Below are 12,864 nucleotides of genomic sequence, written 5' to 3' on the forward strand. Positions count from 1 at the left end.
CAATTAAAGACATATTAGGATTTATATTAATTTTTTTTATTCACTTTTTAATCATTATACAATATCCTTATATTTTAGGAGATCCTGATAATTTCATTTACGCTAATTCAATATCTACTCCTCTTCACATTAAACCTGAATGATACTTTCTACTTGCATACTCAATCTTGCGGGCCATCCCAAATAAATCAGGAGGTGTAATTGGATTAATTATATCAATTTTAATATAGGTACATAATAAAGAAAACAAAAAATTAGTAATGCCTGTGTAATGTTTCTGACGTAGTGTGAAATTATTTAGTGCGGTTAAAGATCCTTTTCTTCGCAATACTTTCCTGGTATATTTCTGAATTTTTAATTGTTTAGGACAATAAATATGTCTGCAGCATTTTATACACTGAAAATGAGTAACGGTATGTTTAGAAAACTAAGGCATGATAATTGGTCTGGCCATCTTATCCGCAAACTTAGGAGACGCGGCCAACTTTTGTCAGGGTTAGATGGCCATATTTCTGTAGCACCGATATGGTTAGGTTTACCAACGGTAACGCTACCAATGATTGCCGCGGTGTGGCGAGAACTACTATCGAACAGAACTAATAGAAGATTGGCTGGAATGTAAGATTTACAAGTATTGGGTGCATAAAAACCGCATAGAAACCCGGAAATTCGAAAAATTCTGCCACTTTGTGAATATGTAGGGGATTTCCTCCTGATTACAACGCAATTTTTGTTTGCTGCCCAAATTCACTCGAAGCGGGTGGAATTAACCCCTGAAAATTCGGCTATTTTCCGATTTTGTGTTATAACTCGCGAACCACAAGAGGTAGAAAAAAAGTATCAGGACAAAAGTTACTTCTTTTAATTAGGTCTATCATTTGGTAAAAAAAATATTTTACAGCTCACGAGTTATAACATAAAATCGGAAAGTAACTGGATTTTCAGGGGTCAATTACACCCCCTTAGAGTGAAGATGGGGAGCAAACAAAAATTGCGTTGTAATCAGGAGGAAATCCCCTACAGATTCAAAAAGTTTTAGAATTTTTTAAATTTTCGGGCTCGAGATGTTCCCTTGTAAGTGTTGCAATTTGTTATTTGAACTTCCGTAATAAATATATTTGGCATTATTACTCAGTGCACGTTCGGTGTGTCGACTTTTATTTCAACCGTCTACAGTAAGGTACAGAAAGATAAAAACAATATCCTACTAATATATATATATAAGGCTACTTAATTATTATCGCTAGCGATGAATAAATAAACTGAAATATGTTTCTCTGTAAACAAAGTTTAAAATTTTATTCGCTAATTTACAACAATTATTTACATTATTTACACTCCTACCTGTAAACAAAGAAACGACAATTAAAGTTTACAACTCTCGCTTCTCTATTTATTTTACTCGATCTATAATATCCTTTTGTATACTTTGTACATGTGCTCTATTACGTAATACCCATCTCCCCTCGTTCCATCTAGCGGTCGTCCATTAAAAGGCGCGCGAAGCATGAGGAGCGCGGCAAAATTCGGATTAACGAAAGTATACTTTCGTTACATATATAATAATTGCGAAAGTGTGTTTGGATGCTTGTTACTCAATCACGTCGCAACTACGCAATGGATTACTCACTGAACTTTTGTATACACGAATTCTAGGTACAGGAATAACATATAGTCATAGGATACTTTTTATTTCAATTTTTTAAATCCATCTAGCCCAAATTTTGCATAATTACTCTCTAGAACCCTGCGGAGAATATGGACTACCATGAATTCTGGACATCCCACCCGTTCCCCCTTATCTCACCCCCTTAACACTCTGTGACAATCAAAGCTTTACCCGGGCAACGCCGGGTGCTTTAAGCTAGTGAATAATAAAAATAACAGCAAAGGAAGAGGAAAGAAAAAGACCATACTAACTCCGGCTACCTGACCTAGACACCTATGGTCATCTCTGCCGGACACTCAGGGAAAGATAGCTCACCGAAGATTTTTTAAAATTTAAATTTTCGATGATTTTGTCTTCATTTTTGTTCAACTTCTGTAGCTAGTTGTAAAGGCAGGTTATTAAAGTATCTAGTATCATAATTGTTTTTATTTAAATCATAAAACTTTTTGTGCGACAGCCTCACAGATAGAATACGGCCAACTATCCCGGAATTACCCTAATCAGTGTAACTATGCAGTTGCACAGGATAGTAGAATTTCCTAGGACGAAGCTGATATCAATAGACTCGTGAAATCTTCATGAAAGCTTGGCCAGACGGTCACCTGTGACGCTGCGGAGCGAAACCAGGGAGCAGAGGAAAGGAAGATATAGGGGATTACGGAGGCGGGCGAAGAGGAATCGAAAACTCCGTAGCGAAAAGCGAGGAAAGCAATGCGATACTGCGTCAGCGAGTTCGCGATTCAACCCCGAGGATCCAATAACTAAACCAATTATCCACGATACCGATGAGAAAGTTTTAATCCGTCCGTCCGTGCTGCTCGTGCGGCGGACTTCTGCCGTGGAAATTATTCTTTCGCATATCGCCGCAATATATCCCACCCTTTTGTCGAAGAAACGCCGCGCGGCCGTCGGATAGCTCGGCTTCCATAACCGAATATCGCCCATTCCCGCTGAATCGAGCTTGTCGCCCGTGGAAATATTGTTTTCCATAGCCACCGTAGCCCTCCGCGTGTAGTTAATTTGCGTGTGAACAATAATCGGATACGAGGCAACGGAGTTTCATCTTTGCTCTTTTACTGCGGCAGATATAAAAGAGCGGGTATAAAGGAAACGATGGCTTCCGATTCGGTATGTATCCGTGTACCTGAATAAATTCAATACCGATGCATAAATGTTTTATTTCTGTATCGGAGACCTAAATAAGAGGAACGCGAAATATGTATGAAGGATGAAATGAAATGGGATTCTTAAGACCTTTATGAATATGACTCGTCAAATTGTAGGGAAACTGCGACGTACATATGATACTGAAAATAGTTTAGTAGCGATGTAATGAGCTAATAAGGCGTTTACAATTGGTGGAGATGGCTAATGTGGGATGAAAGGGACATTTTTGGTTTGGACCGGGTAGTAGAAAAACTAATATTTTGGCAATACAGTGGTATTTATGTAACTTAAGAAAAACGTCGACTTGTAGAGTTGTCGATATCGATACTGCGATTTCGGGACCTGCAGAAATAATAGTTGAAGAAATAATATTAATATTACCTTGTTTTATCACGCTTCCCATTAAATACAGCCAATTTATGAAAAGGACAAATACACTTTTTTAAAAAGCGAAAAATAAGATATGTAATTGTATAGAGAGAAGCTTAATATGACCGTGTACTGTTATGCCAAATAACTGGCCTTTCTAATGTTATCAATTAGAAGTCGAATGGTTATTTGGTTTTTGACTATCTGGTCTTAAAAAAATGCCCCTTTCATCCCATCTCTCCCCTATTAGTTACCCACTGTATTAGAGTTAGTTTAATATTAATTCGTTAAATATTAATTTATTAATTAATAATAGTTTAGTATTAATTCTTAGTTTTATGTTCCTAATGGTTAGGCTTATTAACAATATCCACTGCAGCCTGCCCTTTACTCCAATTACACTGTCCAACAAAATTGAACTCTTTTTCTGTTTTGTAACATTCAATAGCCGTTTTTTATGGATTTTTGTGCGCTGAAAACGAATCCGCAAACCGTTTATCGCCATCACCCTCAGTTTTCGAGAAATACGATTTTGAAAAAATGCAAACTTTAAATTTTGAACATCTTTTGTGTTAAAAAAATAATAGTTATTCTGTTACAAGGTCTCTCAAATTATTCTATGAACCCTGGCGAACACAATGATATTAAGTTATTATAGAATTATATGCATTTAAACATGTTTAAACAACGATCAAAGGGAAAGGGACACCCAAAGTACACCAATTTTTGCATATATTTTGCTATATATTTTAAAAACTGAGGGTCTAGGGGGAAATTTGACTACTCCACGCGATGCAGCAGACATTTTTCTTTCGAAAGCCACCAACAGAAGTGGTAAGTCACGTTTTGTTTTCAATATAGAAGCGAAATAGTTTGGCAAAACGTGTGCCGTCGACAGTGGTAGTCACGCGCGTTTAGCGATTGTGTGACGCTGAGCGGCAGTGTACCGCGCGCCGCCGTTGACTACCACTGTCGGCGCCGCACGTTTTGCCAAACTATTTCGCTTCTGTATTGAAAACAAAATGTGTCTTACCACTTCTGTTGATGCTTTCCGAAAGAAAAATGTCTGCCGCGTCGCGTGGAGTAATCAGATTCTCTTCTAGACCCTTAGTTTTGTAAATAAATTCAAATATATCTGCAAAAGTGGGTGCATTTCAGGTGTACTTTTCCTTTAGATCGTTGTTTAAACATATTTAAATAATCATAATGCACCAATAACTTATACCACTGTATTCGGGAGGGTTTATAGAATAATTTGACGTCACAAGCAACCGAATAACTATTACTGTTTCGACACAAAAAATGTTAAAATTTGAAAATTTGCAATTTTTCTAAATCGAATTTCTCAAAAACTGAGGGTGATGGCGAGAAACGGTTTGCGGATTCATTTTCAACGTACAAAAATCTATAAGAAGCGGCTATTGAATCTTACAGACCAAAATGGCTGTTAGACAGTGTTATTACTATCACTCGTCCTTGTGCATTAGGTACATCATTCGATCGAGTAATAAGGACGTAATAATAATAATGATAATAATAATAAAAATTAGTAGATTATCGGTAACCACTTCATTTGTCAAAAATTAAATTTGTGCGTAGACGAACGTACTTTTCAATTTGATGTTGCAAAAAATTAGGAGGCAAGAATTTCAAATTATGAAAATATTCACACAACCACTACAGTATCTATAGTTGAATGTTACAGTTTCATTTTCTCATCACCTTTCAAGATAGTAACGAAAACCTGATATTTTGTGGTAGGCAAATTATAAATCATGAAATACACTTAAGACTTTATTTCTAATAGTTCTGAGTAAAATAATAATTAAATAGTTGGCGTATCCACTCTTGAAGGATTTATAAAACGAAATGAAAGTACTAGAATTAACTTTATCCAAGTATTACCTTATCCTAGAAAATACTTTATCCAGGGGATAAAATTCGTTACTTTTCTATGATTACTGTCGAAGGCGGAGAAGAAAACGTGCGTGTTTTTTTAGGTTATGCCAGAAGTATAAATCTGGAGATGGTCTTCTTCCATTCACAGCAAAATGGCGGCAAATCTCATATTTCCAGTGATTTCAATTTCGACATACATTATTCAAATAATTTGTAGACACTTCGTTTTTATTTCAAGAAACGTTACATTGACTCGTATTCCCTTAAAAATATAAATATTTAATTAACTCCTACAATCGAAACTTGAAACTTAGAATTGAAAAAAAAATGGTAACACTTTGCATAAAGAATTATTTCTAAATTAGTAATTTATATTCCCTACTTTATTTTAAAGCATTTTTTGTTACTCCTTTCATTAACGATTCATGCAGGGTGTTTCAAAAATATATATTAAGGCTTAACAGGTTAATGTGCCTCACAAGAAACAAATGAAAGCTCTTACTATTACTGTGTACATATACTTCATTTTGTGAAGTAATTTTTGTATATTTTGTACGCCATTGCATGAGATGTAAATTAATTTGACATTTTCCTCCAAAAAGCATTTCATTTATTTCTCATCGCAAGTTAGGAAAATCACGCGATAGTATTTATACTCCAATGAATTTAACTCGTTCCGAAATCATTTATCCAATACATGAAATGTCAAAGGATCGTACTGATAGGAAAAGATACAGCGGGCTTATTCAATTGTGTTCACGGCGGGGCTACAATGGCCGGAAATTTCGTAGTTTGGAAACATTATTGGTCGAAAGTTCGGGGCAGTGCTCTTTGTCCGGGCTATAAATCGATGCAGTAAATTGAATTCGATGATTCGATTGAAGTGAGTTGAATCCTACGTAATTGAAGTCACCAGAAATTCGTCACCATATCGCGTTTACACAAACATTTCCACTTCTCTACATCGCTATGAACGAAAAAGAAAATAGAAAATTCAAAAATGAGAAGAGTTTTGCAATGAATCCTTGCGAAATAATTGTTAGGGAAATATATAACGTGATGGAAAGGAAATCATTTTTCTGGCATTTGTAAACTGTGTCAGTGAGGCGTGATTAACAAAATGTAAATATCCAAATTTTGTATTTATTGTTTGTTAGGAAAACAACAATATCGTCCTGCGCAATTAGATTGAAAGCAATTTTTCATTAAGCTTGTCACTTGTTTTTGCACAAACAGTATTTTAGTTTGAGTATGCAAATCAATGACGTATCAAACTCGTAGTAACGTTGAAACTAGATTTATTTATAAAGAAAAACATAACGTTATAAAGAAGAACATATTCATTTTTTAATTTTCATTATCATTTTCATTTTTCGTTTTTCTGTTATAGGTGTATATTTGATACATTATGTATTTATGTATGTGTCTTTTCTTTTTTTATTCAATATATTCGTGCACAAAGTGTTACGTACGCTTGTTATGTAATGAATTTAAACCCGTTTATGATTAATAACAATAGCATTAAGCTGTTGCGTTATCCACAAAGCTTTTGTCATTCCATTTGCTAAAATTCAAAAGAATTCTGATCGGAAACGTACATTACACAAGAATAAAATTTGATCTCTATAACACTAAATATCGTGTTAGATTACTAAAAAAAAATATATACAGTCGCATTGGAAAGTAAGTTGACAGTCTTTAAAATCGCCTAACTTTTTTAAAATTGGTCCTAACGACTTGAGTTTTTTTTCTAGAAGCTAGAGGAATTAGTTTTCTGGATAACGTGCTTCGTCGTTTTGAAAAAAATGCAACTGGTCGGAATAGCGATGAAAATAGTGAAGTTCATTTTTTTTTCATTTCTGAGCCTGTAATGAAAATTCAAAAAACCCGTTTGTAGATTGAAGTAAGTTGTATACATGCTGAATAATTCATCTAAATCGGTTAACGTTGCTCTGAGGTATAAATGCTTAAAGATCGCAGAACAAGGGCAAAAATCGCTGATTTCGTGAATTTTGCAATTTTTGCCCTTATTCTGTGATCTTTAAGCGTTTATAGCTCAGAGCAACGTTAACCGATTAAGATGAAATTTTCTGCATGTATACAACTTACTTCAATCTGCAAACGGGTTTTTTGAATTTTCAATTACAGGCGCAGAAAAGAATTTGAAAAAACGAACTTCACTATTTTCATCGCTGTTCCAACCAGTTTAAAATTTTTTTCAAAACGACAAAGCACGTCACCCAGAAAACTAATTCTTCTAGCTTCTAAAAAAAAAACTCAAGTCGTTTGGACTAATTTTAAAAAAATTTTGCGACTTTAAAGAGTGTCAACTTACTTCCCGATGCGACTGTACATTACCTTATTACAGTATGCAAGAAATTGCAGTTAAATATAGAAATGGGAACATTGCTTGGAGCAACTGACTGTTTAAAAAAGATCTTCATGCGAAAAAAATTTTAATTTACATTCTCGTTTCAGTATCTAAGGTTCAATTAACTTGTGACATTATACTTTTCCTTGATAAATAGTACCAGACAAATTAAAAAATTTAAACAATCTAATGACAAAAAATTTCCTGTACCCTTATTATATTGTTAATCTCTATAGTAACATTAATATAGAGTGTAATAAAAATGAATTAACACTAAAGTGAAATGTTATGAAACAAATGAAACCTGTTGAAGTTTGAGGGAAAAACTAAATGCAGATGGTAACGTAATAAATAATAATTTCTTCAGATGAACTTTCTAGAAAACAGAGTAGAATAAAAAATAGTACCGTTCTTTGTTTCGCCATAATCATCTCACAATTTAATAAACAAAGATAACGAGTTCCGGCGGACACAACACTATAGCTACTACTATATTTTTTTTTTATTTTTTTTTTATTATGAAACCTTGCTTCTACTATTATAGTACAATTACTGTCATCGTGACTCCATTTATTGTACTCGATAGTATTCTTAATAGTGGCACTGCTGCCACAATCGATGTTATAAAGTTGTACTACTTCCTGCTGCGACACAAAATGGTTTTTAAATGCTGCCTAACCACACTACTAGTATAAAATAAAAAAACAAAATTTAATTAAATTTATTTAATTATAAACTTTACTGTAAAGCTAGCTCATGATCAAAATCTGATCAGGCAAAAAACTCAAATTATTTAAAATAATAAATACAACAATCACAAACACAAGCAGAGGCAATAATGTGTATAGACGTGTTGGATGTAAGGTGTGTAAAATTTACACTGTAAATATCAGGGCAGACGTTTCAGTGGGCAGTACTCAGTCCCCAGTGTTGGGGAGAGTCCAGACTTGAGCACAGCCTCGAGCAAAACCTCGGAAACGAGTCACTAAATATAGAGAGTCTCTTGGAAAAGGATGGTCTCCTCAAGAGAGCTGACTGGGGAGCTAAAACAAAGTAAAAATGTTCCTTTAAACACGATAACAGAAACTATACTTCCCGAGATAAATGCATATAACGTTTAATAGCCTCACTATTACAAAGCTATAATATGTTTTCGAAATGGCTAACATTTTCTTGTATGCAGAGATTCATAGATTGCAAAATTAACTGTTGCATTCGTTGGAACAGAATGGAATTGATATTTTTTATTACAATGAATAAAATATTCCATAATCCTTCACATTTTTCGAATGTATTGTTGTAGACCACCTGCTCTATTGCACCTCAGAAATTAAATTCTAAAACTGAAATATTCTAAAAAATTATTTCTTTATTATTTCTTTGACGAATTTAATAGTCAAAATTCAAAAAAATTTGAAGCTTTGCAGAAATTAGTTGAAATGATGCTAATATCGTAACCATTTTTTGTTTCGTAATGAAACGGTCCCAGGGGTGAAAACAACCCCTCGAATAAATTGTGAGTTTTCATCCATACCATGAAAACCATAAAAGATATCGGAAAAAAGTTTCATCAAAAGTTTTACAGTTTTTGCTATCCTACAATATGGCGATAAAGAATTTTCGAAAGAAGGTTGCAGGGATAAATTTTGAAAAAATTACTTTTGTTTAGAAAATTCTTCCTTTCTAGAGGTGTTCAACCCTAAGACCATTTCATTGCCGAAACAAAAAATGGTTACACTATTATCATCATTTCAACTACATTTCTGTAAAGTTTCAATTTTTTTTAATTTTCAAGTTGCTGAGCATCCTCGATAGATTAGAAGACTGTGATATCTTTGGTAGTATTTATCTTCTTAATGAGCCGTTTATTTTGAAAGTGGCGAAAGTCCATTTATGTTCGAATCGAGATATTAAAGGGTTTGCGTTGGATTAAATTAAAAAATATGGGCAACATATAACATAGTAGTATAATGTTTTTGGGTTTCCAAGGGTGTCAAATTTATCATCCCAATTAGCATAATTAACATTGTTTAAGAAACAATATGTGTTTGATGGCTATGAATGGACTTACACCACTTTCAAAATCAATGAAATGACGCTTTTAATGCTTAAGAAAGCACAAGTCCATAGGAAAAGTAAATTTCCCTTGAAATAAAAATAAATGTATACACTTTTATGTTATAAAATCAAAAAAATATACAACTTTTATTCTTTGTTAAGAAATTTTTACATTAAAATTAATAATGTTTTATTAATTATTATTCAGTCTTCTCTAGTTTTTGTATGCGGGAGTGATTTAAAATAATTATGGTGTGGAGGTGGTATATAATGTGATAAATCCATTAAGTCCTTATATTTTACATTGCGATTGTTCTCGTTTTTTTTTCATCCAAGTCGCATATTCCAATACATTTTTCATGCATTTTATCTGTTTGCTGTAGTTTTAGTTGCGACTTTAGTTGTGGCTTTACGTCCCGCAGACATTTACTTTGCAATATGCAATTAATTTTTTATAAACAAATTATTAACAAATTGCTGAAAATTACAAGGGCATGTCCAGAGACCCGTATAAATCCATCAGTGGATCGAAAGTGAAATTTGAGATTAAATTGTTTATAACAAATTCATTGCACTTTGATAATTAAACTGCTACCTCGATAATTAAACGTAAAGCTGTGATGTCAAAAAATTGTATTGCATATCCATTTTAAGTTTTGGGACTTTGGGACAATGGGACTTACGCCACATACAAGATAAATTTTTTCATCACATCATTAACCAGCATATTTTCGTTTTACAAAATTTTAATGATTTTAAATATATTAGTAACAATTTGCTTCAGAATGAAAAGATCGTGTAAAAATTTAACTATTAAGACAGCTAACTCGATTTTTTGGAAAATGGACTTATGCCACTTTCAAAATAAACGGCTCATTAATGTACGTTAGCAACGGTATTTTTGCGGAATCTCTTATACTTCATTTCATATTTCCAACCAGTTCCCTGAAAGAGATCATCTTTTACCCAGGCATGTATGGTGCTGCGTTCCTTCGCGCGAAAGACATAATTTGTCTGATTTTCATGAGTGTAGACGGGGTCCTTTAACATGCAACAACTAAAAATCGAAAGCAGGGGAGTGTTTAGACTAGTTCCGGTCCAAGTGTGGGCTGTAATATGAAACTGACGCGAGAGGGACCTCAGGACACTCAACATAACGACATGCTGGTTCATTGAAGCGCTGGAGTTGGTTCGACACGATGTTGGTCTTTGACCATCGCATCAAAGGAACGGCACACTTACAAAGCGATGCAAGGGTGGTGGTGTATTCGTATCACTTCCACCAGCGCACGTTTCTGTCCCCCTTGTCATTAAAGCTGCGAAGTATTCAAAAGAAGCAGGCTGGCCAGCTGAGGAATAAAAAGAAGCTGAAGTGAACTTGATTGATTCGAATGCTTCGAGTGTCTCGAAGCAGTTCAACTTGTGGAAATAATATAAAATTCATTGTGGTTTGGAATATTTCGCCAACTTGAATTGAAAGAGAAAGTTGTAATTATTTTGTAATGTTAATGTATACGAAGAGAAATGGGGGTTGTCAATTGAAATGGTTGCGATGGTTCAGAAAAATTTGGTGGCTTCAACGAATTCGATTTACTTGTCAGAAAGGAGTTCAACGTTTTGAAGAAATTGAAACGCAGTTGGAATATTCGAAGGAATTCATTTGAGTATATCATCAGGATTGGAGTTCAGTGAAATGACTGAAGCTTGATTTTGATGTAGGATTCTTCTAGCAAGCCCAGTAATACTATTAAAATCTCTACTACCGCAATCTCATTAACACATATGTATATGCCTTCTAACCAGCGGCCATGGCCGTGATGGAAACACCGGTTCCCGTAAGATCACCGAAGTTAATCATCACGGGGCGGCGTACTGGGGAAAGATGGGTGACCATCACCTGTCTCCCGGTGCGTCGCTGCTGCTGGGACCCGAAGGAGAGAGGAGGGAAAAAGGAAAAAAATGACTATCGTTCGTTGGGCAATATAAGCGAAATGCTTGAAACGCCATCCTGTGTGTTAGAAACACACAGGAAAACAAAAAATACAAATACAAATATATGCCTTCTAAGTCGCGACGCCTCTCGCGGCGGCCAGGGGAACTAAACAGAAATCGGCACGCAAAATCGCTGGGGTAAAAGTAGAGCACTAAATAGGTGAGTATGCGCATCCGCCATATTGGGTCCTCTGGAGAGAGGAGGTTAATGAGTACCCGCCTTTTTGAGTATTGTCAAATTCGCTTTATAAACAAAATATGCGTTGTTGATATTGATGAGTGGTAGCACGACACATTTGTTACAGTATTTTATTACATTCAAGTTTATATTTGGTTTATAAAGCGAATTTGACAATACTCAAAAAGGCGGGTACTCAAGAATCTTCTCTCTCCAGAGGACACAATATGGCGGATGCGCATACTCACCTCTTTAGTGCTCTAGTAAAAGATATAGAGTCGGAACATCTGTCTATTGCACCGTGGTCTGGACACGAGAAAAATAGTAGAATTAGAATTTATATAACATATGTAAAAGTAAAAGTAGAGTGCGAAAGGCGAGATCCAGCTGTCAGCTGTTGTTAACCTAACCACTTAAAACTAACCGTGTATGGGCTAGGTAAGTATAGAGACGCTATAATAAGAGTAGGCCACTTTCTCATTGGTCCGCCATGTTTGATCGAAATCCCACGAGAGGAAAAGAGATATACACCATTTCACTCTTAACCACTCTTAACAACTCTTACGTTTATGGCGGTATTTTACTTCTGTTTACTTCACGTAAATAGGTACGTACATAGGTATATCAAGAAATTCTAATTGCGATTGATTCATACAAAGTGGTTGGATGTACAGCACCCTTTTGTAATAACACCTCAGAAAAGGGTTATATTTTGAGAGTTTTTCCCAAATGTCCCAAACGTCGAGCTTTACGGCTAAAAAATATTCCTTACAAAAATGGCCAAAAAAGGTTATGTTATGAATATATAGACATTATTTGTTTACTACCCAAATGCACATTTTCAGATTAATAGATAGTAAAATATCGCCATAAACGTAAGAGTTGTTAAGAGTGGTTAAGAGCGAAATGGTGTATATCTCTTTCTCTCTCGCACGATTTCAATAAAAAATGGCGGACCAATCAAAAAGTGGCCTTCTCGTATCCAGACTCTTATTACAGTGTCTCTATACTTATCTAGCCCATACACTGTTAGTTTTAAGTGGTTAGGTTAACAACAGCTGACAACTGGATCTCGCCTTTCGCACTTTACTTTTACTTTTACATATGTTATATAATTTCTAATTCTAGTATTTTTCTCTTTCTTGTTTTCTTATATATACT

General features: G+C 34.7%; 1 protein-coding gene and 3 long non-coding RNA genes across 4 annotated transcripts in view; 2 read left to right on the forward strand and 2 right to left on the reverse strand.

Annotated features, from left to right (window-relative positions):
* The window catches only part of LOC143375985 (netrin receptor DCC), a 449,439-nt gene that overhangs the window by 384,096 nt on the left and 52,479 nt on the right, over positions 1 to 12,864 (forward strand). The window lies entirely within an intron of this gene.
* The window catches only part of LOC143375992 (uncharacterized), a 382,608-nt gene that overhangs the window by 201,822 nt on the left and 167,922 nt on the right, over positions 1 to 12,864 (reverse strand). The gene's annotated exons all lie outside the window — the stretch shown is intronic.
* The window catches only part of LOC143375991 (uncharacterized), a 14,999-nt gene continuing 2,135 nt past the window's right edge, over positions 1 to 12,864 (forward strand). Inside the window, exon 1 of the long non-coding RNA XR_013087010.1 lies at positions 1 to 195. This is a non-coding gene — a long non-coding RNA (uncharacterized LOC143375991). The remainder of the gene's footprint in view (positions 196 to 12,864) is intronic.
* Positions 3,574 to 12,864, reverse strand: part of LOC143375995 (uncharacterized) — a 27,917-nt gene continuing 18,626 nt past the window's right edge. Inside the window, exon 3 of the long non-coding RNA XR_013087015.1 lies at positions 3,574 to 3,585. This is a non-coding gene — a long non-coding RNA (uncharacterized LOC143375995). The remainder of the gene's footprint in view (positions 3,586 to 12,864) is intronic.

This window comes from Andrena cerasifolii, chromosome 13, assembly GCF_050908995.1.
Source record: "Andrena cerasifolii isolate SP2316 chromosome 13, iyAndCera1_principal, whole genome shotgun sequence".
Classification (NCBI taxonomy): Eukaryota; Metazoa; Arthropoda; class Insecta; order Hymenoptera; family Andrenidae; genus Andrena; species Andrena cerasifolii.